We start from the raw sequence: 25253 nt of genomic DNA, 5'->3' as shown, positions 1-25253 counted from the left end.
AAAATCATTCAAATCTATTTTGTCATTTAATCGTGATAAATGAAGCTTAACTGAAGTTAACGTGGAATGTTGCAGCCACGACTGACATAACTTACCTACAGAGTAGGTAGTCACTGTGTGTGAAGATGTAAAACGAGGGTCAACCCTAAGTTGTGTATACCCTGGAGCCAAATCCAGAAACCGACGTTGACAGGAATCTGAGCTTGTTTGCCAAACCAACCAACCCTCAGGATTCAATGTTGAAATATTGAAGGTGCCATTGGAAACAAGGGACTGCAACATAGTAAGGGACAGATCTGAGTGATTCTCCCAACCAGGATAAGCACCCAGATCTGGGATCGAGGGGGAAATTAATTATTTAGATATAGCCAATCCAAAACAAGTGGTCTGAAAAATAGACAAATTCAAAAATAATATATGGTTTGGGATAAGACAGGCACGATGCAAAGATTCTGTTCATTGTACCTGCCACGGTTTAGTTCCCCAAACCGATTTAAGATCGAAAGTAGCTTTCCATATGTCATAACCTCCAATAGCCAATTCATCCATAAAGGATTTGGAATATAATAATTTTGTGTGTGTCAATCTAACCTTAGAAGTGGGTTCTACCGCCACCTTAAAATAAAAAGAAGCAGGGTCTGACACACAAAAATCCGAAAAGTATGTGAATTTTTTCAATAAAGTGGCAGAACTGCCAGGCATAGGGACAGGACAATGTTCCCACTGAGTGAAATTAACAACATTTCGAAAAGTATTTGCTCTGTGTAGGAAATGTGTGCCATAATGTTGAAAACAAAATTGCTCATCGTAGTTAGCAGTATTTAAATACAGATCCTTAGTATCAAATGCAGCGTAATATTTTAAGTCAGAAAACAGTGCTTCTATTGCTTGTACATCCCAATCATCTGAGCGGATGTTTTGTTTAACCACATCACCCATAGAAACACGAAAAACAGTTGGCACATTAATAACTTCGGTGGGACCATGAATTTGAAAGTTCACTGCATCCCAAGCAATCCCATCACGTACAGGCCAGGCGGTGATGTTCACAAACGTCTGGTCTCTTTTCATGATGTGTGATGAGGAATGGGGGGCCAAAGTTCCATCAATTAATTGAATTGTAGAACGCTCATTCAGGTAGTGTCCATTGATAAGTCTAAAAAACACTACCACAAAGCCAATTGTCATGAATAAAAAAATACAAATCAGCACCAACCAGATGTAAGTCCAAGGTGCAACCAAAAAATGTCTCTTGAACCAGGCAAAAAATATAGAAATTTTGGAAGGGGCAGTGGAAGTCAATGATTCAGTTTCAAAGGAAGAATGGGACTGGGTAAGTGTTGTTGTATGTAATAGGGGCAAAGGGACTTCTGCAGGATAAGCATACTCAGGATCATCAGGCAAACCACCAGCAGTAGATGGCACAGGCGGATCAGTAACTGTAAGCATCTCAACCTCAGGCACGATGATAGAGGGTGGCATCACAACAGAGTTTCTCAGCATCGAAGGGCAGGAAACCGAAGGTGTCATACTATGGAGAATCGGCCACCCTGTGTAGCTTGACATTCTCAATTGAAATGTACCTGTTACCCTTGCGACCAGGAAGTGGGGGTAAAACAAATGTACGTGTACCCAATACTCCAAGCACCAGGACTGGTGCACGATAAGAGGGGCCAAACTCCTTCTTGTTCTCCACCTTCTCACGGACCAATTCACCAACTCGAGGTAGCCAGCCGACTACCGGAATCTGGAGCGCTTCCTCGGATGTAGAGGGCACGTGTTCCTTTGCTAGAGTGTCTCTTGCTTCTTGTAGATTCTGCAATACAGCACAGTGGTCATCTAGGTCAAAAGGCGCGGCAGCCGCCGCCATGTCTAGACCGTCAAGGTCCGGAACAAACATTCTCACTCCAAAGAGCATCATGTAAGGGGTCCTCCCACCCAGAGACCTTCTAGGGAGGTTATTAAGTGCACGTTGGACGTCATACAAGTGGGCAAGCCAGTTCCGGCCTGTACCTAATACCTTGGCTGTCAACGATTGCTTTAGGTCACGGTTCATCCGTTCCACAACACTATTGCCCTCAGGCCGGTATGGAGACGAAAATTTGACTTGGACCCCCAAACTTCTCATCGCTTCTTTGTACGCATTAGAGGCGAACGCCGGGCCCTGATCAGAGTGAAGGGTACCACATGCAAAACTCCCTATAAAGACACGCAATGCTTTGATGACAGTCCTGGCATCAGCACTCCTTTGTGGCCACACCCACAGAAAACGTGTGCACGCATCTACTGCAACCAAGATGTACTTGTACGCAGTATCAGAGGTAAAAGGACCGCAGTGATCTAAATAAACACACGCAAGTGGTTGATTAGATATATGCAGCTGCGTTGGAGGTGGACGCGCAACAGAAGAAGGTTTAATCTGCTGGCAAATGTCACAACTAAGTACATAAGCCCGCGCTTGTTTATACAAACCGTACCACCAGTAACGTTGCTGTAAAAGAGACACAGTTGCTGACACTCCAGCATGCGCCTTCGTGGGCAGCCGTTATCAAATTTGGTCTGCAGTCCGCGTTGGGAATCAATCTATCACCAACGTTGTTAATCCTCACTAACGGGACGTTATCAGGACTTAAGTGATAATGGTATCGAGAAGGGAAACCTCTAGGGAAGCCTGTCCCTGTCTCAGAAGCAGCAATAGCTGCCAAGATGTCAGCATCAATCTTAGATTTTGATCTTGTAACTGCTGCTACTAAATATGTCGCCACTGCGGTTTTAGCTGCCTCGTCAGCCAAACTGTTACCGACAGCATGGACACCAACTCGTTGGTGACCAAGAGTGTGAATTACATTCACAAGTGGCAGACTCCCTTTAAGTTCTGCCACCCGAGCCCAAAGCGTTTTATGCTTCACTGTGCCACCTTTGGAATCACGAAAACTATTCATAATCCAAAAAAGCAAATTGTCGTTGTAAGATTGAACACAATAGTAAGAATCACTCACTATAAGAGTAGTGACCCTGTGATCAGCAAACTCAAGTGCAAGCACTAGAGTATGAAGTTCCGCCAACTGCACGGTACAATCACCCAATGACTCCGTATGCACTGCATCAGATTGGAACTCTCCATTTACGAAAGTACTGACTACAATTGCGCAAGCCGCTGAATAAGCGTGCCTTGATCCAGTTGCGGGTTGCGCCGACCCGTCAGTGTATATGACACAATGGTATTCCTCGATAGGGCGCAATGACAGAGGAGCAGGATGAACAAATTCATACTCCAAACTCTCCTCAGTCTGCAACGCCGCGTCAAAGATGTATTCGACGTCAGGCGAAGCTAAGGAGGTCGCCCATTGTATCCACCTTGGATGCAAAGCCTTAGAATTTGGTACACTAGCTTTAGTGACTGCTTCGAGAGCAGGAAACGGTGTTACCACTAGCATGCGCTTTCCTTGTGATAGCGCTCGTTCTTTCAGGATCGCCATCTGAACTGCTGTGAAGACTTTTTCAACAGTGGAAAATCGCAGCTCAGCCGAATTGTACAGATGAGATTTGTAAGCAATGGGGACTGTGTCGCCCTCATTGAACGTTAAGTACGTGAAACCTTCCGCGCCTGGAACAATTCTAATGACCAGGTTGGTGTGGTTATCACGAGTTTTTAAATACTTAGAAGTAAGAAGATCAGTCTGCAAAGAATACAATGCAGATGAATGCTCTGGCAGCCAGCAAGATCTGGTAAAAGTTGGTTGTGCCAAGGCATAAAGCGTCTTGATACGCTGGGCATAAACAGGAATGTAGGAACGACCGAAATTCAGAAAGCCCAGTAATGATTGTAGTTTTTTCAGTGTCGTAGGGATACGAAGGCTTGCGCATTTCTCAAGGAAGTGCGGTGCCAAGCCTCGACCCTCATTATTGAGTTCGTACCCCAAGAACAACACTGTGAACTCAGCAATGTGGGACATCTTAAAGTTAAACTTGTAACCGAAGTCTGCAAACATAGTAACTATGTTATCCACACGAGCTAGGTGTGGAAGCAACTCGTCGTCAGTCAGATAGATGTCATCAACATACGAGTAAGCCTCCGGGTCTACCACCTCCAATAGAAAGACCACTCGAGCAGAAAAAACTCCAGGGCTGTTTTTATAGCCCATCGGGAGCCTCTTAAACAATTTTTGTTTTCCACCCGAGGTAAATGCCGTCCAATCATAACTATGAGGGGCTAGGTTATGGAAATAAAAGCCATTTGATAAGTCGAGCGTGGTTTTGAAACGTTTTCTCACAAGACTATCGACGAGAGCCGAACTATGAGTATTTTGTACTGCACACGTCCGGCAATGCGAGTTTACATGCCGGTAATCCAAAACTAGGCGGTACGACCCGTCAGGCTTCGTCACAGTGAATAAATGATTATTCATGGGTGACACACATGTCTCAATCACTCCTTGATATTCCAATTGTTCAAGGATGGACGCGACGTGAGGTCTTGCCTCGCGACGCATGGGGTATTGGGGTTGAGACTGGGGATCAGACCGCAATGGAATCTCATGATTGGGAGAACATTTATCCCAGCCAACCTGATTACGATATAACGCAGGTGCAAGCACCTGTGCCCACTCCCCGGCTAACCTATTAGACTCATCCGAGGGCACTGCGTGCCCAAAGGAAGGAAGAATGACTTCCTCTCCCCTTGGAGCATCCAAAATGAAAGCCGGAGGCCAATCTTTTTCCGCCAAAAGAATATCATAGGTGGTCGTAAGATTGTCCCAAAAAACCACCTTAATTTTGCGTTGTATGTCACCCTCAATATTAAGGACTATTTCAAATAATCTTTCTGGGGGAGCTACGCGAGTATCAGCAGTTTCAACTGTCACATAAATGTCAGTTGCTGTCGCCTCCAGAAATGGACGCAATGCTTGCCGCACTACTGTAACTTCCGCCACGCTGTCTAGCAGCGTTAGTGCCCATGTCAGGTTCCGAAGCTGTGTCCGTACCATCTGAGGCATATCTCGCTGAGATAGCAGCAACTTTCTTTTTCTGAAACGGTGGACGTTGTCTGGCAGTGTCCTCCTGCTTGCCTTTACCGTCATTCTGGCGGGGCAGGTCTCGACCTTGAGCACCCCGTCCTCTCCCACGCTCTCCACCACCAGTGTGCGAAGTCGATGTTGCCTGTGAAGAACGAGGAGAGCGTTGTTCAGAAACCTGAAACCTATCAGGTCACTTAATACGAGTACGATCGCGCAAATCATAAGTGCGCTCACTATACGACTGTACGGGTGAGGCAGAACGAGAAACCTGTTTCTGTTGCTGTTTTTCTTGTTTTTTGGCTCGCCAACTTTGTTTAGGAAAGTTGGGCTTTTCGTCTTTTGTAGACGAACTCACCTTAGTTTGCTGTACTACATCAGGAATTTTGATGGTGGGTTTCACGCCTAAGGCACTACGTCCAACCATCCTGTAGGCTTTTGCAATAATTTTTGCGAACTCCCTTGGTTTATCGGCATCATCCACAAGTTCCAGCATATTACCAACTTGGAACTGCATGGCATCTCCTTTGAGGTTGCCCATTACCATGGAACAAACCACATCGAAACTGTCGACAAGCCGTAATCCTAACTCAATAGCTGCCTCCGCACCATGACTGTCTTGGACTTTCTTGATGACGGAGGGTAGTACAGACATAGACGGAGTGCCGTAGCACTTCGAATAGGTCGCAGCAAAGACTTTACCCCAATTGTCACAATCAACAATATCAGGGACTAAGTCCTTCGGCAAAGTAATGGTGAGTATCCTGTGTTTATCCACAGGTGTAGTGTTTGGAAACATGGCTTCTAATTGATAAAAATTTTCCGCAAGCCAGTAAGGAAATTCATCCTTACTGAGGGGGCGCTTGCCGACAACCGCATTAACCATAACAGGGCTTATCACCACCGCGTGATGGTGATCCGTCCCGTGCCCAGCAACCGCAGGTGCTCCCACCTGTACTGTGCGTGACACATACTGCACTAAAACCCTATGGACCGTAATCAGGGCTGTGTGCAGTGTTCGTAATTCACCCACTCCCACCGTTAGGTAGCGTGGGTGTGGAGTATATCCGGCCAGTACCGGCCAAGTGGCCCCTGCAATTGACAACGGGCCCATTGTCGCCGGTACGACCTCATGGGGGAGGGCGCCATTAAACCAAATAGTATGCTGCCGAGCAGAAATAGGTATTCCTAGCGTCCTATATGGGGCATAAACCGCAGGCACAGGCATGGCTGTATATTCATGGAACAAATTATCGTCCGTATCCACCTCCTCAAAGGTCACCCAAGAGTAAAACAACTCATAAGGGTAGGTGGCATCAGCACTGACCACAAAGACCACGGCCATCCCGTCATCAGGTACCCCATAAGCCCGCAAATGAGTGCGCAGAGGAACCCGACCATGAGCGGGAATATTAACCGCCATAAGGACACACTAAAGAGCAACAACGATATCTACAGTAGCACTTGGGCTCAAAAGTTGTAACCTTTTTAATTATCAAGCTTGAATGAACCTTCAGTCAAAACCTAGGTAGGCTAAACCGTCACTCATGTTATCCGGAAACAAGAGTGAGGGTAGTTGTGGACTAACACTACTAAAGCATCTCAGATCATAAGACCAAACGTTAGGTGCGCCATGTTGCAGGGATTCTGCTTATGCACAGAACTATGCGCAGGAGACCAGGACCTCAGAGAATTGTGGTGTACCAGAAACTCCCCTCAGAACCAAGAACCCCTTATCCGACTAGCTTAGTATCCCATTCGTTAGCCTAGATCTAGCTAGGCGGTCCCAATGTAAAGACAAACCAGAACAAGCGACTTAGATATTTCTCAGGAGTGGTGGGAATCCGAAATACCTGTTCGTATCTATTTGTTAGTCCACAACAGAATAATACAGACACGGTAAAGTTTAAAGAGTTTATTTTATAAACCTCGCGTCCTAAGATGCAGTACTTTGGCTAACACTAGCAGACTAACAGTACAGATCAGAACCATAAGCATTGTTACAATACCATATAAAATGAAAGGAGCAATCATACTAATAATGACAGTGGTATACAGCCACACTCCTTCCTCTAGAATCTAATACATTATTATTAGACTATTAGAAGGTCTCTTAGGTTAACAGGGGGGACCCCATACCGTATAGATCAGCTTAGTAGAATCACATCAAAGGATCAGCTAGCTCTCTCATGCATCAGCTCTTCTGTTCGAATGTATGCAAACCCAAACTGTTCTGCAATATTAAAGACGCTTGTCCTTCAGATATTGGCAGCTGCATGTATGATATGTCTAAAAAGTGATACGATCAATCTAATCACAACCCTCTGTACCTTCTAGTGACCCAGACTCGTTCTTTACATGATGTACAGATCAAGGGTACATTTCACTGTTAAGAATGTGAAACAACAGTTTGTTATCCTGTAAGGCAAAGTCGAGTCAGCATTTCTAAAATGAATAACACATAACAACAGTGTCGTGTGCAGCGCAGCAGAAACGACAAGCTGGCTGGCTAACAATTATCTCAGTTATGCTAACTTAGTGTTGTAAATAGGGCGTGGCTTAATCAATCCTACAATAGGGTGGATCGACCAAGGAGACCTGGGTATACAGTTGAACCCCGGTGGTGCCACACAGGTCCTGATGACCAGCGACGACCAACGACCGGACGTCGGAAAAATGAAGGAAGAATTTCCCACCGTATTCGGAGGCAAAGTTGGCAAATTGACTAAATTCACGCACAAGATTGTTCTCAAGGCAGATGCGAAGCCGGTGTGCCACAAAGTGAGAAACATCCCACTGACAATCAGAGAAAAGGTACAACAAGAATTATGCAGACTAGAAGAAAACGGCATCATAGAACCGATAATAAGTGCTGAGTGGTTGGCACTGTTGGTGGTAGCAATGAAGCCAAACAGCAAAGTACGCCTGTGTGTGGACCTGAGGGAGTTGAACAAAAACATAATAGTAGAAAAATTCCCACTACCAAGGATAGACGAGATGCTGGCAAAGACCAAGGGTGTGAAATGGTTCTCGACCATCTATCTCACCTCAGCCTACCATCAGATAGCCCTACACCATACATGCCGGAAGTTGACATCATTCATAACCCCATTCGGGTGCTATCAGTTTCGCAGGATGCCGTTTGGACTGGCCTCAGCAGCAGCTGTATTTCAGAAACTTATGCACAAGTTGTTCAAAGATGTAGAAGGGTTTCAGTACTTCCAAGACGACATCCTGGTAATGGGCATGAACAAAGCAGACCACGATGCCAAGTTGTCGAAAGTCCTACAAGTCTTAGAACGCAATGGACTCACGGCAGAATGGGACAAGTGCAGGTTTGGAATGACGTCGGTCACATACTTGGGTCATGTGATCAGCGACCAAGGCATCACACCGAAACAATCCAACGTCAAAGCAATATGTGAAGCACCACCTCCAAGGACCAAGGAAGAAGTCAGGTCATTCCTTGGCATGGCCGAATTTTACAGCAAATTTGTACGGCACTTCACCACCAAGACACACCACTTACGACAACCCCTACGGGACAAGACAAACTTCGAGTGGACGAAGGAAACACAAGAAGAATTCCAAAGAATTAAAGCGGACATCAGCACAGCGGTACCTCTGTGTGGATATGATCGACAAGCCAGATCAGTATTGACGACGGATGCGAGTGAAAGGGGCCTAGGAGCGGTCCTAATGCAGGAGATAAAGGGAGGAGAACTGGCCACCCTCAGCTTTGCATCCAGATCATTGTCACCCACGGAACAGAAGTACAGTGTAATAGAAAAGGAGATGTTGGCGGTAGTCTGGGCCATGGAAAAGTTCCGCCAGTTCCTATGGGGCACGAGATTCAGGCTGAGAACAGACCACAAGCCTCTGGTCAAAGTCCTCACGTCATCGGGACATGCGAATGCGACCCCCCGCATCGCGAAGATGACTTTGAAATTATTAGACTATAGGTATGATGTGGAATACATCCCGGGACAAAAGAATAAAGTAGCTGATTATCTCAGTCGAGCATCAGTCATGGAGGAAGCTCCGCGCAGTTCCGAGGAAGAGAATACCAAGGTGGCATTCATGGAAGATCACGAACAAGTGATAAGCGAACAGGAGTGGAAAGAAGCATATGAGACTGACGCAGACATAGGAGCGGTCAAACAATTCATACTAAGAGGATGGCCAGAGAAGAGGCACGTGGAAGCAGCGCTCAGGAAATTCTTCGAAGTAAGAGATGAATTATCAGTCTGTGATCGAGGGCTCTTCCTGCGAAGAGGAGAAAAGGTAGTTCCCCCCAACAAGTTGGTCCCACATTTACTGGTTCTCATTCACGAAGGTCACTTGGGCATTGTAAAGACAAAACTCAGAGCGAAAAAGATGTACTGGTGGCCGGCGATGGATAACCAGATAGAAAGGCAAGTGCGGGAGTGCGACCAATGCCAAAGAGCGGACAAGTCCCAAAGCCTGAGTCGACCACCTTTAGGAAAATTTAAAAATCCAGAGAACCCCTGGGAGGATCTGTCGATAGACATTTTGGGTCCGATATTGGATGGGCAAGGAAGCTAGAAATATGTGGTAGTACTCGTAGACCGGTACTCCAAGTGGCCAGAGGTGGACATACAGGAAGACATGGACACTGACAAAATATTAAAGTTTCTAACTGCAGTTTTCCTTAGAGAAGGTATTCCACGCTCCCTCCTAAGTGACAATGGGCCTCAGTTCATGTCGGACAAGTGGAACGCGTACATGGGAAGGAATGGTATAAAGGTCAAACACACAGACATATACCATCCGGTAGGAAACGGCCTAGCTGAGAGGCTTAATAGAGTTATAATGGGTTCGGTACAGTCGGCGATAGGAGCCAGGAAGGACTGGGAAAAAGAGTTAAAGAACATGGTATGGGCATACAGGATTACCCCGACCAGCACAGGATACAGTCCTTTCCAGATCCTAAGAGGTCGAGACTCATTCACGAAAGACAATGTTGCTTGGAAGGAGCGCACCATCACAAGCAAGTGGTCTCCAGCAGTAGTGCACCACAATCTAGAAAAAGCGCAAAGAATATATACGGAACACTTCAACAGAAGACGAAATGTCAAGGAGACGGAGTTAGAGAAAGGAGAGTGGGTTCGAGTCAAACTAGCCCAATTAAGAAGGAAAGGAGACAGCAAGTTCAGCGCGCCCATGCAAGTGGAAGAGGTCTACAACCGAGCAGCCCGACTGAGCGATGGGAAAGTTTGGTCTCAGAACAGGATGTCTAAATGCAACAAGATTCTGCGGTGGAATGAAAGAGAAAGAGGACAGACAGTGAATCCCCTGGCTCAAGATACTGAAGCCAATCCGGGGGAGAAGGCACAGGAAACACTAGAGAAAGAGAGAGGGGGAAGAAGTAGAGATGAGGAGTGATCACGGTGCTTTGGAACTTTCGGAAAACAACAGTGGATCACCTCGTAGAGGAGATCCCATGAGAACAGAACGCAGTGAAGCGAGAGATTCCCATGAAGTTCCTGTACACACTTCCAGTACCCCGGTGAGACGCACCCGCACCGGAAGAGCAGTGGTAAGACCGTTGAAGTACAGAGACTTTGAGATGGGAGATGGGAATGAGCCCACCTGCAGGTAGAGTGTTAGACTTCATCTTTATTGTGAAATGTTTATCCATAAAGAAGGGAGATATGTAGCGTCGCGCTCTAGTCTTCATGTCCCTACGTGATGATATAGAGCGAGGTGGCCCTCTTGGATGCCGGCAGAGAGCGCGGAGCCCGCGAACGGAGCAGAGGTCTCCCGGCGCTCTCCCGATAAGTGCATTGTATAAGGGCTAATAAACCTATATTTACCTGCAACAATAAGAGGTACGAGCTGTTCTTTATGTATACAAGCCCCACTCTGCAGGAGTGAGTGGGGAATGAGCCATCTTCTTCTCTGGCCCGCTGCAGGCTGCTCGGCGATGAGGGGGAGGAGGCGTCTACCGGCAGGCCGTTCTGCTGCTTCCGGATTCGCCATCTCCACCGCCCTCAGTTGTGTGGTCAGCTCGCCAGCTTCCGCTTCACATTTATGCGGTTCACTGGTGTGTGAGCGTGTCACTGATGAGCCCTGAGCAACTCAGCCATCGATCCGCGCCTTCCTGCCTCACGTCCGCTGGAGGCTCCTCTATAGGGGCATTTGGGCGTCGCCCTCCTGCTTTCTCGCAGTGCGAGAAGGCAGAAACATAAATGGTAATAACTACCATTTATGTTTCTGCCTTCTCGCACTGCAAGAAAGCAGAAGTGCCTGGTTGGGGGTGGGCGTTCCTGCTCGAGGGCAGGGGGAGAGTGGCTTGCCCACTGTTGTGCATACTGACTGTTTGGTCGGCCCTGGGGCCGACCAAACAGTCAGTATGCACAACAGTGGGCAAGCCACTCCCCCCCCCCCGCCCTCGAGCAGGAACGGTCACTCTCCCTTTTCTCTATGTAGGCTGCTGCATGCAGCAGCCTACATAGAGAAAATGGCCGGGATGGGGCGCTCTCAGATTCGCCTCACAAGTTGTGATTGGCGGAGGGGAGGGAGGGCTGATGACGAGGAGAGCTGCAGCCGGCCAGCCCGGATCTGGAAAATGCAGCAGGAGTCAGGACCGGACGGCGGGAGTCGGGACCCATCCAGAAGATGGCGCTGGACGGTAAGTTTTATTTTATGTATTTTTTTTTCCATTAACCCCTCCCGCCTCCCACCCCACCCACCCCGTCCCCATGACGCGACAACCCCATTTCCACCCTACCCCACACCCGCCCATAATGCCGGCCGCGACTGGTGCCCAATGCCAACGCAGAAGAAAAGGCCAGTTATAATGTCTTTTGTATTGCATCAGGGCCCATCGGGGAGAATAATTATCATATGCAATTCACAAATGACGCCACGTGATGCCATGCCCTTATTATCTGTACTTAAAAGGTATGGGGCCTATTTTACAGAAACAACAATATAACGTAATCACAAAGAAATATGAAAACATATATTTGGTTTTACTTCAACGATCAGAATAATGCGTGACTCGCTAATGTGATCGAGGATCAGGGGTGCAGTGCAGTGCCCCAACGTCACTCATCCAGAGAGGTCATAAGGTCATCCAAGCCTCTGTGACGCAGACAAACCATTGGGCATCTTTCTTGGGCTGGTCTGCGAGGGCACGGGTCACACCTCGTCTTCAGGATATCCACGGAGGGTACATGATATAGAATTCATCTATAGATGGTTGATTGTTTTGAACAGACGGTAGTTATCTTCAAAAACAATCATTGCTGAAGTCCTCAAGGAACAGCGCTGGACAACCATGACTCCGAGAGCAGGGCCTGGGAGCTGGGCTTCCCCTTCCCACTCCTTTACATAAGCATGACTCGGCCACAAAGGCATCCGCTCTAACCAGGCCAGGTTCACTTTCTGTCTGGGAGGAACATTGTGTGAGGGGAGTAGTGTGATTTCGGAATGATTGTTACTTTATAAATAGAAAGTAAATCTCCCGACTGCCACGTAGAATGTTATTGTTTTAAGAGTACAGTTTCATAGGCGAGAGTGATCAGGTCAGCTTTAAGTCAAGTGTCCTGCAATACAGACAGTCTGAGCTCAGAGGGCACTCAGAGCAGTAAAGTGCACAGGGCAGAGGCCCTGTTCAGCCTAACATCTTGTGATTTCACTTCTTAATTACGTATTTTTGTATGTGTCATGCTTTATTACAAACTGCACATGGAAACGAAAGGGACCTTTATAAAGCCCAAAGTGATTTGTTTCCTGTTGGTTTATGTGACGAATCACAGTTTACATGTGCCTTTTTTCAATCCATAAATAAGAACAGATTAGAGAAATAACCCTCAGATGTTTGCTGTGCTTTTGCAACTGACAGCGGCGTTTGGGGGCACAAAAGCTGAACATCAAAGCCAAAATAGAGCTAAGTGAATAAACAAACACTTAACGTACCAGGTTCCAAAATTTCTCCTTTGCTTTCTTTCTACGCCATACGTTTTTACTAGGATTATTAATTACCGTTGGGTCACCTGTATCGTTACAAATTAAGCAACTCTTGGCTCAATTGAAGCGAAAGGTAACTAGACATAATATCGAAAAAAAAATATCGAGTAGCAAGAATATCGAGTTTTGAATATCGAATGGACAAAATATCGACTTGCAAAAATATAGTGGTGAAGAATATCGAAAAACAGGTAAGAAATATCGATTGCAATAATATAGAAGTAAGTAATATCGACAGTCATAATATAGTTGTTAAAAATTTCGAATTTTTTATAGTGTTTTAAGTGTTAGTATATGTGTTAAAAGTATGTATTAATATTGGAATGTATGTTAGAATATTTTTAAATTATTGAATTTTATGTTTTTTTATTTTTTTGTAATTTAATTCCGTAGCGGGTTGTGGGTTTATAGGGGAGTAGGGTGGGAAGTAATTTAATTATAGTACATTAAATAATAATTTATAGGAATTATTAATTATTTTTAATTTAATTTTGCGTTTTACTTCTGTAGCGGGTTGTGGGTTTATAGGGGAATAGGGTGGGAAGTAATTTAATTATAGATTATTAAATAATAATTTATAGGAATTATTAATTAATTTTAATTTAATTTTGCGTTTTACTTCTGTAACGGGTTGTGGGTTTATAGGGGAATAGGGTGGGAAGTAATTTAATTGTTATTAGTTAATTATTAATTGGTATTGCAAATTAATTGGTTGTTGATTAATTATTAATTGGTAAATAATTAGTATTAATTGGTAATTAATTTGTATTAATTGTTTAATTGATAATTATGTTAATTGTATTCATTTAATATTTGTAGCGGGCAGTGTGTTTATAGGGGAATATGGTGGCAAGTAAGATAATTGTAAATAAATAATTATTTAATTTATTTGTGTATATTGTTAATTAATATATCTTTAATTTAATTTTGCATTTTACTTCTGTAGCGGGTTGTGGGTTTATAGGGGAATAGGGTGGGAAGTAATTTAATTGTTATTAGTTAATTATTAATTGGTATTGCAAATTAATTGGTTGTTGATTAATTATTAATTGGTAAATAATTAGTATTAATTGGTAAATAATTAATATTAATAGGTAAATTGATAATTATGTTAATTGTATTCAATTAATATTTGTAGCGGGTATTGTGTTTATACGGGAATATGGTGGGAAGTAATATAATTGGAAAAAAATAATTATTTAAATAATTTGTGCATATCCTTAATTAATATATTATAAATTAATTATTAATTGGTATTATTTGCATTTATTAATGTTTGTTATTGAAAAACAATTGTTTGTTAGTTAATTATTAATTGTTAATTAATTAAACAAAAATGTATTGGTATTTATAAATAATCAATTCTTTTGTGATCGGTAATCAATTGTAATACTTGTTTTTGTATTAATAATTAATTAATTTAAAAATAAAAATATATTTATTATTTTCTCTACTATTGCACTTACTTGAGTGGGAATAGTAATTTTTACCCCTACGCTATCCAATGCTTTCCCTATTATTGCACTCTCTGGAGTGTGAATAGTAATTTTTACCCTCCCGCTATCCAACGCTTTCCCTACTGTTGCACTCACTGGAGTGGGAATAGTAATTTTTACCCTCCCGCTATCCAACGCTTTCCCTACTGTTGCACTCTCTGGAGTGGGAATAGTAATTTTTACCCCTACGCTATCCAACGCTTTCCCTACTGTTGCACTCACTGGAGTGGGAATAGTAAATGTTACCCTCCCGCTATCCAACGTTTTCCCTACTGTTGCACTCTCTGGAGTGGGAATAGTAATTTTTACCCCTACGCTATCCAACGCTTTCCCTACTGTTGCACTCACTGGAGTGGGAATAGTAAATGTTACCCTCCCACTATCCAACGCTTTCCCTACTGTTGCACTCTCTGGAGTGGGAATAGTAATTTTTACCCCTACGCTATCCAATGTTTTCCCTATTATTGCACTCTCTGGAGTGGGAATAGTAATTTTTACCCTCCCGCTATCCAACGCTTTCCCTACTGTTGCACTCTCTGGAGTGGGAATAGTCATTTTTACCCCTACGCTATCCAACGCTTTCCCTACTGTTGCACTCACTGGAGTGGGAATAGTAAATGTTACTCTCCCGCTATCCAACGCTTTCCCTACTGTTGCACTCTCTGGAGTGGGAATAGTAATTTTTACCCCTACGCTATCCAACGCTTTCCCTACTGTTGCACTCACTGGAGTGGGAATAGTAAATGTTACCCTCCCGCTATCCAATGCTTTCCCTACTGTTGCACTCTCTGGAGTGGGAATAGTAATTTTTACCCCTACGCTATCCAATGTTTTCCCTATTATTGCACTCTCTGGAGTGGGAATAGTCATTTTTACCCTCCCGCTATCCAACGCTTTCCCTACTGTTGCATTCTCTGGAGTGGGAATAGTAATTTTTACCCTCCCGCTATCCAACGCTTTCCCTACTATTGCACTTACTGGAGTGGTAATAGTAAATTTTACGCGCCCGCTATCCTACACAGAAAATATTGAATATTTTTAATTAATATCACGTTAAGATATATGTATTAATTTTTTTTTTTTACTTACTTTAATTATTCATTAAGTTTACTGTTATTTAAGTATTTATAAGTATGTGTCAGTTAATTATATGTATTATTTCATTTATTTAACATTACTTTTAAAACATTTAAAAAATTCGATATTTTGACTAACTATATTATTTACAACGATATTTTGGATTCGATATTTTTGTAATTTCCTGTTTGGAGATAGGACTTCGATATTTTGGCATTCTATATTTTGGCATCGATATTTTTGTAAGTCTATATTTTTGTAGTCGATATTATGTCAGTGATCCGAAGCGAAAATCACAAATGGCCCCTGGGCGCGCACACAGGCCAGAGACACAGACCTCCCCTGCTTGCCAAACGGCCCCTAAACAAGCCAACCTCTGTCAATCATTGAACCTGTGGGAGGCTGGCCCAAGGGGCTAGTTTACTGCTCACCGTTGTAGTGGTGGAGTCTGGAAAAGTAACGGCCAAGCGACTCACAGAGACTGGTGAAGTATGTATGCTAGAACTAGATAAAGAGTCTAAAAAAGAACTGACTAATTGTGTGTTACATATTTGATTAATAGGACCTCTGGACATGGATTAATAGTGTCTCAGGGAAATGGTTAATAGAAACTGCTGCTTAGTGATTCTGAAGTAACTGTTTAATAGTGAGCTAGGGAACTAGCTAATAGCGCTCCATGTAGTTGGTAAATAGTGCCTCAAGAAATTGGTTAATAGGGCCTCAAGGAGTTGGTTAATAGATACTAATCGATCTGGTGGTTAAAAGTATATCAAGAAACTGGGTGATAGTGTCTGAAAAAACTTGCTAATAGTGTCTCGCGGAATATGCAAAACATGTCCTGCAGAACTGGTTATCCGAGTATCATGCAATTAGTTAATAGTGTCCCAGGGAATAGTTTAGTAGTGTGTCATGGTGACATTACACTTATACCCAACGTTTACGCCCCACTATTTTCAAATGTCACCAGCCGCCACTGGCAATGGGACTCCGTTTACCCGCTGTTGTGCCTCCTCCAAGTCGCCAAAGTGTCCAGCTGATGTTCCCGACCATCACCCCACCACACCGGCGCCCCAGAGCAGGCTGAACCCCCTAGGTCCGGCAGTTAATAGATGGGCGCGGTAGAGCTCCGCAGTACTGCTCCTACATCGGCATCATCTTGGACATGCTCCCTAACTAGTCTTTTAGAGCACCTTGCATCTGCAGTCTTGTTTGGAGTTTGACTTGACTTCAGTGCCCCACCATATTGAAGAGTATATATGGCCCTGATACCTCCCTATTAGTGTAATTCCTTCCTACAGATATTGAATATTGAGGGAAAATTCGCGTCATAAAATTATTAAATAAAGAGATGGCACAGTGGGCATTGGAGATAAACCTTGTCCCTTATTTCAATCAGGTTTCTAAAAAGGCTGCAGTATAGTAGACAACGTACTAACTTTAGCAACGTTGGTAAATCAGGCACAGACAGTTAGGTGTCGCTCGCTGTACGCAGCCTTCATCAACTTTGCTACTGTCTTGGCAAAATTGACAGCAGGACATTGTGGACCTGATTAATGAGATGGAGTATCAGTCCATCCTTGCTAAGGGCTTTAATAAGTCTATATACCAACACTTGTGTTAAAATCAAGTTAACATCGCAATGGATCATGAGAAAATCCATAACAACAAGGAATTAAAATAAGATGCACGTTAGGACCCCCTCTTTCGCTCAATCCATGTTTAGCTGACATTATCAGCAAGGCTCTGGCAACTACAATTGGATTTGCACCAAAACTTGCAGGACAAAAGATCAATATTTTACAATACGCCAACAGCACCATCATACTGGATCAAACAGCGATAGACCATCAATGTGCTCTGAATGCGCTAAATGTATATTGCAGCATCAATGAACTCAAAATGAACTAATTGAAAACCAAGATTGTAATTTTTGTTTAGAAGGTTCACAAAAAAATCAGGTGGCATTTAGACAACACTAAAATCCAACGAGCTAAAAACTACAAGTATCTTTGGAGACTGGCTTGACAAACGAGGGTGTTTCTAGACAAATGGCTAGCTAGATATGACCTAGAGCCACACCTGCTGGCTACTTTTCTATGTGCCTGATGTTCCTTATTTTAAATGTGCTGGAGTTTAACTTAACAAAACAAATTCTAATGCTTATTGGAAACTAGGGTGCACATGCATCAAAAATCTGAAAAGCGAGTCCTTATTAGCGATAAATAGGGAATCGCAAATAAGGAATCGTTTTTCAGGATGCATGTACAGATTCGGTAAAATTTAGCGTTTCCTTAAAAATCGCTAAAACTAACCGGAAACACAATAGCGATTCCTTAAAATAAAGAATAGCAATTTCTGAAATCGGTATTACCGAATTCGGAATTTGCGAATTCGGAAATAGCGAATTCGCAAAAAACGGGTCGCACTAGAAGCGGGCTGATGACATCACAACCAGGAAGTCATCCAGCCCATCCCTCATTCACTGCCCTGAGGAGCTCACAGGAGGAGGCAGAGCATACAAGCTGAGCCAAGAGACTTCACCCTCAGAATCCATCCAGACTACCTTTATCCAGGATGGACAAGAATGCACCTTCTACATCAGACACGCCCAGGAAGAGGAAGAGAAAGTTCTCTGACAGGGAACTTGAGCATTTGATCGAGTGGGTGAGCAGCAAGCATGATAAGCTGTTTGGGAAGCTGTCACTCAAGGTGCCCGAAGCCGAGAAGAGGAAGATATGGCTTCGCATTAGGGAGAGGGTGAATGCTGTCTGTGTGACGCACCGCAGCATCGACGACCTTAAGAAGAGGTGGTATGACCTCAGGAAAAGGGCAAAGGAGCGCATTGCCGAAAGGGTCAAGGAAGCAGCTGGCACAGGAGGGGAGCCATCCAGAGTACCTGCCAACACAGCCCTGGAGGAGCACGTTGAGGCGACCATTGAGCCGGAGGCAGTCGTCGGAGTAACCCAGGTGCAGCAACCACAGAACAAGGTAAGATGCATGCCTGCGCTTATACACTGTGTATCGTATACCCATGCCCATCCCCCCAGGTCAATCACAGTGTGCAGGGAGAAGTGCATAACACATATACCCTCACATTAGTATTGCATCATGGGAGTTGTAGTCATGTTAGCTAAGTGTGCATGTATGATCACCAATGCACAATAAATGAGATCAGCAGTAGAGGCCCAACAGTGTGTCTAAATATGTAATTTATTGTAGGAAAAATATGCAGAATGACAAACAGATATAGTCACAAAATAAATTAACAATGCACTGTTTCACACACAGATGCATCTCCGGTGGACTCTGATGACAGTGAGCGCCTCATCATCTCCGAGACACCAGCAGATACCGATGGAGAGACTCCGCAGGAATGTCAATCTACACCGACAATACCACCACCACCACCACCAGCGACAATGCCACCACCACCACCATCAACAATACCACCACCACCAGCGACAATACCACCACCACCGACAACACCACCAAGACGCAGGGCACATGTCCCCTCCCTGCAGGTGATGGATACAGAGCCGAGACCAGCACCCACAAGTGTCCCCAGTCAGACACGTGTCACACCGCCAGCCCCACCACCAGCACGTGGCCGAGTCACACAGCGGCGCAGGTCCATGCGCAGTATTGCTGAGCTCCCCGTACAGCCAAGAAACATCTATGATGGTGTAGAGGCCCAGATGCTGCGTGTTCAGCGCCTGCAGGGGAGACATATGGGAACAATGAACCTCAACATCTCCAAACTGGCAAAACACATGTGCACTCTGACAGACACTGTGCGGCACATGACCACAGTTGTGGCTGAGGGCAATCGGGACATCAACAAGAACCTACAGGAGCTCACCCGTGCCATCCTAGCAGGACAACACAGCGAGCGCAGGAGGCATCGACAGAACTTGCTCCGTACTACTGCATCTACCAGGGCCATCACAAAGCTCTGCAACAGCACTGCAGTTTTGTCCCGCCGCTCCGTGTCACTGCAGGTGGACCTCGGGCATTACTGTGAGGATGTAGCGAAGGCCTTAGGCCAGGTGACCACTGCAGTGGAACACTTACAGTCTGGGACATTTAGTGCCAGCAACTTGGGAGGGGAGGAGGGCAGTGAGGCCGCATCAAGTGTGAGCAGCGTGTCCGTACCGGAGAACTGTAACAGGAGGCGCAGTTCGCGCAGCTCTACAGCCACAGACACACAGCGTGGTCAGGTAGATGAGACACACGACAGGAGGCTTGGGGTACGTGGGAAGCGGCACTAGACATTCAGTCCCGCATCTCTGTCCATGGTGGTGTAACCATTTGCGTTTGCACTCCTGTGATGCCAACGGATATGTTTTTCTCCACAATGTGTAGAAGCACTGTAATTTATTCTACTCATGTTACATCACTTTGACAAGTGCTCATGTGAAGTAAACATTAGCACTCCACAATATATTGTCATGGCTCATTCTTACCTGGCCCTGAAATGATGATGTGTGATGTATGTCTGCCTCCTTTGACCTTCAGCTGTGTTTGGCACGTGTGACTGTAGGTGTTGTGCGGGTGGTTGATCAACCCGATCGTTGTCATTTCTGTCCATCTCTATGGGTATCCCCCTTCTGGTTGCAATGTTGTGCAGCATGGCACATACTGCACATATTGCTACAATCCTGCAGCAGGTCTCTGGGTTATATTGCAAAGCACCACCAGTCTTATGTAAGATCCGGAAGCGACTCTTCAGGATCCCGAATGTTCTCTCAATCACATTTCTGGTGCTAATATGTGCCGCATTGTAGCGTTGCTCCTGGGGTGTTGCTGGGTTGATGTAGGGGGTGAGGATATATTCCCGCAAGGCGTATGCACTGTCACCTACAGGGGGGATGCAAAGGCTTAGCGGCAGTAATGCTAATACATGTGTGATACTGATGTAATGAATAGGTATGAGTATGTACCAAGCAGGAGTCCTTCTCCGAATTCACCATTGAGCAGACGCCTGTGGATGCCACTGTGTCTGAATATATATGAGTCGTGTGTGCACCCTGGAAATTGTGCCACTATGTCCGTAATTATGTGCTTAGCATTGCACACGACCTGCACGTTGATTGAGTGATATGACTTCCTGTTTCGGAAGATGTGCTCATTGGCTGAGGGGGGACAGATGGGGACATGCGTGCAGTCAATGCATCCTATGACATGGGGGAATTGGGCCACCTGGTAGAAGTCCTGTTTGGTCTGGTCCATCTGCTGTGGGGTTGTGGGGAAGGTGATGTGGGTATGTATCATTGCCAGCATGGCATCAATGAATTTACGGAAGAAGCGTGAAAGTGCGCTTTGTGATACGCCTCCCGCTACCGCTACGACCCCCTGGAAACTTCCAGACGCCAGTAGGTGCAGGCTGCATAGGACCTGGACGTGCGCAGGAATGGCATTGGTCCTACGTGTCTGGTGCTGCAGTAGTGGTTCCAGGTCAGCAATTAGGCGCATTATCATGGCACGATTGAGACGGTACTTGTCATATTCTTCCTCCTCATTTTGGCCCAGCAATGTAATGCGCACTCTGAATACCCTCTCCTGGATCCTCCTCCTGCGCTGTGCTGCTGCATTTATTCTCATCCTCCTTGCGAGCACGTAGAGGGCTGCCATTTTGTAAAAAAGAAACGGGGTCTCCAGGCTCATTTTTGTAGGCTTTCTGATTCCTTACACCTGTGGTACACTTTACCTTTTCTTTTTTTTTTTGGGTGTGTCTGCAACTTTACCTCCTGGTTGAGATTCCCCTTATTCTGCTCATGCTAAATAGCGAATTTGAAGGTTTTCGGTATTAGCGATTTTTGATGCATTCATTAGCGATTCTTTATTTGCTAATCGCTATTGTCAGGCGCTATTTGTGTTTTCGCTATTTCCGATTCTTTATTTTGCGATTCTTTAATGTACCGGGGTTTATTTTAGCGATTTTCGCTATTGGGGTTGATGCATTGTAATCTGTTGTTTGGCACTCGCTAACGGCCGATTTTAGCAATTCGCTATTTTTGCGAGGACAATTTTGCTTGATGCATGTGCCAGTTAATATTTTGAGTTGATGTGCCTTTTCCTGAAGGGCAATGCATCATCCTTGTATATATGCCTGGAGGCCAATCGTCACTTGTCATATGAGAAGAAAATCTTATCAGTTGGATGCTTTGTACTTTAGGCATCCAAATAAATGTTATGATGTTTAGTTATAAGGTGCACCTGAAGCAAGGATTTACAAGAGTTTGAGAGGCACACTCCCTTTTGCAGACTATACTTTCGAGAAGAGAACATTTCTGCCTCTGCTGAACAAAGACATTGCAGGACGAAACCTACTGATGGCCCTGGACCTCATCAATACTGTTGCCTTGACCATACTCTTTGATGGCTCCTTTGGTGGAGGATGCTAAACCTTTGACAAACGTAATCCACCACATGTGTATGGTCATGGTAGTGTTTCCCCTCTTTCGGTCTTTCCAGATTAAGGGCTCGATTTATATCTTGGCGATTTGTCCGTCCGTCCTCCATGACTGAGGTTTCACACTGTCATGCTGGCAGAGGTTCTCCAGTCCAATTTAAATTCTAGACGGAAGAACCTCAGTCAGCTTTGATAAAGGTTTATCCATCTGACCTGCGGTTATCCTCAGTTGGCGGTGTCCAGTGGTCGGGTGTTGGATAATACTGTGTCGGTGTTGAAGTGGCAGTTTACTGTCCTCCAGTTTTATGTGTGTGCATCACATCGGAGGCTTTGCAGGGGTGTACTGACAGAGTAATTACATCCTTTGGTGTATCTATTTGCCTTAAAGATGGACATGCAGGTGTCCCACCTGAAGTTAATGTGCAAAATAATCACACCTGTACACCAGAATATTAAAAACACACACTCCTTTTTTTTTTTTTTAAATTTCTGTAGAATTTTATTTTGATTTCAAAGTATTTTATTAGTTTTATAAACAGATACAATAGCATTTCTGCCATGGGGTTAGCCAAACGTGGTATGTATGCAATGATTACAGGTACTTAAGGTAAGATATATGTTTTAGCTAATCCCCTCTACCTTGACTTGCTGGGAAATTAGGCAAAGGCTGAAAGAAAGCGAGAAACAGGAAAGAAAGGGGTGAAAGGAAGATACGAGAGAGGTTCTGTAGCACTGAGTCTAGTAGGGGTTTTAGTCATGTGACAAATCTGACACCCCACTAGTTAACCTGTGGCGGGAGTGGTGGTCCAGCAAGGCACTCCAACAAGGCCCCCCGGTGTCCATTCGGCCCGTGGTGGTAATGTCCAATTCTCTCCACCCCCCCCCGAATGGGGGGGGGGAGGACAGAGCCGGACTGGCTTCAGGGGGGTTCGTAAGAGTCTAGGTACACGTCGAGTGACTTCTACATCCCCCAGGTTGCTGGTCTCCAGGGCGAGTTCTGCAGAGCAATGTTATCCGCGCCTCTGAGGTATGTCACCCAGTTGAGCCAGCCCTTGTATGAGGTCTTAGTCGTGTCCTTCCAGTTGATGAGGACCATTTTCACTGCCGCAGTGAGAAGCAGGTCTAGTAGGTCCTTATCATGCTCTGATCTTAGTGCTGTGGTCATCAATGCGGTGGCGAGGGAGGAAAATTATTGTGCATCCCAGTACATTATTTATGAACCCAAAGATTTTCTCCCAGAACTTTTTGAGTGATGGGCAATAGTAGATAAGATGCGCTTGGTCCCCCTTTTCCTTGCTACAGTTCCAGCACAACTCATCTTCCCTGAGGCCTAGTGAGAATAATCGAGTGGGGGTCCAGAAGGCTTTGTGGAGTAGCTAGAACTTTGTTTGTGATAGTACCGGGGTGATTTTGTTACGTGTGGCAGAGGACCATAGTGTAGCCTGTTCTTGCTCATTCAGTGAAGTATTGCCTTGTTTAACCCAATAGTTAGTTGTCTTGGCATTCATTTTGGTGGTGTTTGGGCGTAGCAGTTTATAGAGGTGTGATACCTGATGACCTAGTCTGTTGATCTTTGCTAAATACTGTGGGATTGACGGTTGGACCGGTGATAGTTTGGCTTTGGATAGGGCTGTTTTGATTTTCAGCAAGTTGTAGAACTCAATGTCTGATAGATTATGTCTAGATTTCAGTGTGGCAAATGTGGTGGGGTACCCCCTTCCTGTAGTTGGGCTGGGTGGGAGATGCCTCTCTCTATCCATGTGTCGATGGCTAGGCATTTTCTCTTGTATCTGATCCTGTTGTTGACCCAGAGTGACTCCAGCTTCGAGTCCCTTATGCTGTGCTCCATTTTCTTGTCTATTTTTAGAAGGGTAATTTTTGTGTTTTTAAAAATGGAGCTGGAGGCATGAGGATGTTTGTTAGCTGTTAACAGGGCCATTGGGCTTAGGTTGTTCAGTATGGCTGTCTCGACTTGTAGCCATACCGGAAAACACACACCCTTTCTAAACTATAATCTTTTGCCTTTCTCATTTGGAATCTGCAAGATATTAGGGGAATTTTTGCCCTTGTCCTATTACATTTTTTTTCCGTTCGTTTGTCTTCCACACTGAAGGTTTTGCAGGAATCCCTGTTGGAACGGTAAGTATCACTGTATGTCATCTTGCATGCGTGACATCATCAGATTTCTACTTTTCTGTGTAAAGATGTTCCATATCATTAATTTTGTTTGACCTAAATAAGGTTTTAATTTTCAATTTATCTTTTGGAATGTTATTTTTGTATCAATAATGTGTAATTGAAGATATTTCTACACGCTCATGCCCATCTCATCTGTACGGCCATGTATCTGTACTCATTTGTTTGTGCTGTAATCTGCTAATAACTATCCATAGTGTTTTAATCTGCATCTTCTTTATATTTCTTCTGTTGTCTGTTTCTTTGTATGGTCTAGTTCCGAAACCAGATGATTTGGCGGTTACATGTACTCATATTTTTTCCCACAGACAGCTATTTATATATCCTCTTTGAATTTTGCTTATGGTCCACATCTTTTGCAACAGTGTTAGGGGTCAATGACTACATATCCCATCATGCAATATTGTGGGTCATGTTTCCTTATGGATATTTTTGATTTCATCATGCTATGTTTCACTGATAATAGCTTTAGACATGCATGACAGTTATCACAAAATCAAACAGGTTACCCAAGTGTTTATACTAAAAAAAAGTGTTACTTTGGCCTGTTGTCTGATACGCTCTATGTATTTATATGAAATCTGTGCTCCATGGTCTCCATTGCTTACTACACTTACTGCTGTATGTTCATGTTGTTTCTAGGCTTTGCAAGCCATTGTTACTGTCATACAGATACTAAGCTATTATGATGTACTGTCCTTTGCCAAAATTGTATTTAGAAATCTGTGTGTTCAATGTTAACAGGCTGAAGCATAGCACTGTTGTTCTGAGAGATATACCTACTTCTCTGACCTAACACCAAGGCTGGTGTTAGGGCACAGAACTTTAATCAACATTCAGACTAACTAGTAACTAATATCAGTTTGTTAGTACAGGTAAGTACTACTGCTTTAGACAAATATTTTTTAGGTCAATGGGTCACTCTACATACCTACAGTTACACCTATGTTAACCATAAAATATGTATGTAATAACAATAGTGCTACCACAAAAATTGTTAGAATTGAAGGTCTGCTTTATTAGGGAAACAATCCATCTTACTTTGTGTCAAACATGATT

This window comes from Triturus cristatus, chromosome 1_1, assembly GCF_964204655.1.
Source record: "Triturus cristatus chromosome 1_1, aTriCri1.1, whole genome shotgun sequence".
In the NCBI taxonomy this organism is placed as follows: Eukaryota; Metazoa; Chordata; class Amphibia; order Caudata; family Salamandridae; genus Triturus; species Triturus cristatus.
Note: the sequence above shows the minus strand (reverse complement) of the source record.